We start from the raw sequence: 3,600 nt of genomic DNA on the forward strand, positions 1-3,600 counted from the left end.
TTGCCTGCTTGCTTTCTCACTCGAACTATCACTTCTGAAGTGTCTTTTTCCACCTGGAACGAAGTAAGAGACAGAGGACAACCATTTTGTCTCATTTACTCTGCACTCCGTGCTATGTCCACCACCACCATTCCGACCCTGGTGCTCCTCTAGTCCTTGCTATAGCAAGACCCTCCCCTCCATCTTATCCATATAATACGACAGGGCTTCTCAACTCAGAGAGCTTCCTTCATGTCCGGTTGAAACCACAAGAGATCTTCGATAGATATGTCACAGGCTTGAATTCAAGGAGGTCTAAATAAACACGTCCTAAAGACCCAAGACTATTCTAAAAGATGGACGAAGAGGCCAGAGATACAATTGCAATTCTAAACAAAGAAGCATTGTCCATCCATCATGCTGATTATGTCGGCAGATTTTGTGCAAATATTTGCAGAACACGTGAGCACGATTTTGCCACCTTGGTCCAAAAGTATGGTATGGGTGTGTACGAGTTGGTCCACAACAATTTAAAGAAAATGTTTATATTTCTTTCACTTTTGAAAAATGACTCACCATATCCACCAACAACCTATATTAGCAGTGCTTAAAAAAGGCGGATCATTATATCTCGGACACGTTTGGGCTGGCAAACAAAGAATGACGCTCCCGAAAATGTAGCAGTGATTAGCTATCTGGACTTAAGTTGCAGGATTTGGCGTCATGAAATTTTCATGCTCGAGTCACAAAATGATCGGGTCTTTCAAGTACAATTGATACCACTGCTCTTAGCACTAGATTTTTATATGTTATTGTTCTTAAGCATTTGTGATTACCGATTACTGCCCCTTTTAAATGATAAAGACAGTTTTTGTTCCAGTGCCATAATATTTTAGGTGCACTATAGCACATATTTAGTTGAATGAATAGGCGCACAAGCTTACGCTTGACTCTACATTAGTAGAGCAACAATTTGGCTGAGTCAGCCAGCAGCAAGCTTGGTTTGAAGTCTTTCAGCCCACTTTTGAAGTGGGTCTGGTGAAAAAGCAATTCGGTAAATGACGAAATAGACGCGGTCGCAGGCCGTGGAACATGAAAGATCAGGAGAGGGAACGTTTTCTTGACTCATTGATTGTCTGAGACATATTGTAATTGTTTTCCAAGAATCAAAATCCCCCTTATCCCAAACTCAATCTAGTCTTTGATCCAAGCAATCTGATGTAAGAAGGCACGTGTTTTGCCAACCAAGAAAGGTCTATCGTTTTGGGGTGAAAACGCCCCCGAGCTGCTTTGACGACTGTCGACAACTTGTCTAGATTCCCTGGCCAAAAACCGGATGGCTGTGATTTACCTCTTGACTTATGTATTCCGTAGTGTATCACACCTTAGAGGTGGACGGAGGTGGGCAGGGTGGCGCTTAGTAATAACGTGTGCGTGATGCTTTGTGCCAAGAAAGTCTGAAATACTAAAGATTCGAGTATCTACAAGTCGTGCAATTAAGGGAGCGCACGAGACTTCAATCTGGGCTTTAACTCTTCCCAGTCTCGGGATCGTAAACGCATCCGTTCGATGCAGGTTGTACGTAGGTTCCGGCCCCTGGCCACGACAAACCCGCTTAGCCCATGATGTCCCCACAGACAGGAGAACCTGTCCGCCAATAGAAAGATGGTCAGGGAGAGTTGCCGAAGTGGGGAAAGATGGATGGCGTCATTCTCAAGCTTCTGGAGCTTCTCGCTGTCTTCAGCCTGCATGGAGCTATGATCGCGTACCGGGTAGTGAGTCAGAGGCTCAGAGTACCTGAAAGCCAACAAGACCTTCTTTGGCCTGTCGCCCTCGTCGGTCTTGGTCTGCGTCTCCTTTCCGCTATGTCCCATCTTTTACCTGGATGAATGATGCATTAAACACCCTCCCAGCACCCACCCTCATACACCCACCACCATTCCCTTCCCTCCCATCCCTGACTTAGCCTCCCCTTTTAACCCACCCTGCCTTCTTTCCTTTCCTCTTTCTTCTTTCGTTCTGATGGCATTGGCCGAGCTACTAAAGGCTTCACGAATTCGAGCTTGGAAGTGGTCGCGGGTTCGGAGTCGTGCTAGTCGTCGCCGTCATGTTTTCCGCGGAGGAGAGGGTGATGGTGATGGGATTAGAAGCACAAATCGCGGTGCACATCCTACGTACGCACAAAGTACTAGAGTTGTACAGTCATAGGAGAGTGGTGCCACTCACTCACTCTCACGTCACTCACCACTCACCACTTATCACTGATTGCACTCGAACTCATCCATTGATCTGGACAATTTCTTGTCCGTTGTTGTGTTCGCTCAGTTTGCTTTGAAATCCTACCATGAACGCATCTCCCATCACCGTTGGCTTAGGCGAAGAAGGACGAGTCTCCTCAAAGTAAGACAGACAGACATACACTATATTGTTTTTTTTTTCTCATACCTAATTGAGCAAAGATGTTAGTCGTTTGGGGTGGAAACATTCGAGTCCAAGAAAGAACAACGAAGGATCTTTCTTTTTTCGCTATTAGTCGTGCCAACCGAGTACGCGATTAAGTTCTCGAAGCGATTGTCCCTGAATTATTCATTTGAAGCCCTTTTTTTCTTGTTCTCGACTTGGTGCGCCCCTATTCAATCCCCTCAAGTGCTATTTTCAAGCTACTCCTTGAAAAAAGGAGTATTCCCATTGCTCTTTTTCCAAGAACTTGAGAGAGCAAACCTCGTTGGAGCTCCTCTAATTCTTAGTGGTGGTCCTATAGCCTATTACCAGTCAACCGTCGCGACAAAATACACACCACACAGAGCTGTGGAAGTACGGTTGCTGGCTGAGCCACAATTCTGAGAAATGAAATCTCAAAGCATGAAGATGCTGATCAGTTTTCAAGGGTCGGTCCAGAAATCCCCGTAATGTAGAAATGTGACCGCGATGCTGTGGAGATGAGACTGCCCCCCAAATATGTAACATATGTGTGTCTTTTTGAGGGCTTCAAGTGGATACCTACTTATGTTGGCCCGGTTCAGTCGCTAGGCTCGCTAGACGTGGCCGTATTGGGTAATCCAGATTCACTTTGTTCGATAGCGAACTCACTCGATGGATGTGATGAGCTTTTTGTTCATGGCTAACCATGTTTTTCCCATTCATTTGGTCAGCCAGGGCTCTTTTTGCTCGGCCATTTGTAAGAAATGACGGAGGTTTTTTATTTGCCAAGCCCTAACTAAGCCGGCAAATAAGTCGTTGGAGACCTTTCACGTAACAATCGCCCCCGTCACCGAGGTTCCAAACCCACCAGCACATTCATCTGAACGGCTCGATTCCGCCCTCTTTACTTGGATGTAAGATTGAACCTACACGTTGGAGTGAAGAGGGATGTGATGGTAGTGATGATGGTAGCAGTAAAAAAAAACCATAATAGTGTATGTCTGTCTGTCTTACTTTGAGGAGACTCGTCCTTCTTCGCCTAAGCCAACGGTGATGGGAGATGCGTTCATGGTAGGATTTCAAAGCAAACTGAGCGAACACAACAACGGCACAAGAAATTGTCCAGATCAATGGGATGAGGTTCGAGTGCAATCAGGTGAGTGAGTGAGTGAGTGAGTGAGTGAGTGAGTGGCACCACTG

Source organism: Tigriopus californicus, chromosome 3 (assembly GCF_007210705.1).
Source record: "Tigriopus californicus strain San Diego chromosome 3, Tcal_SD_v2.1, whole genome shotgun sequence".
In the NCBI taxonomy this organism is placed as follows: Eukaryota; Metazoa; Arthropoda; class Copepoda; order Harpacticoida; family Harpacticidae; genus Tigriopus; species Tigriopus californicus.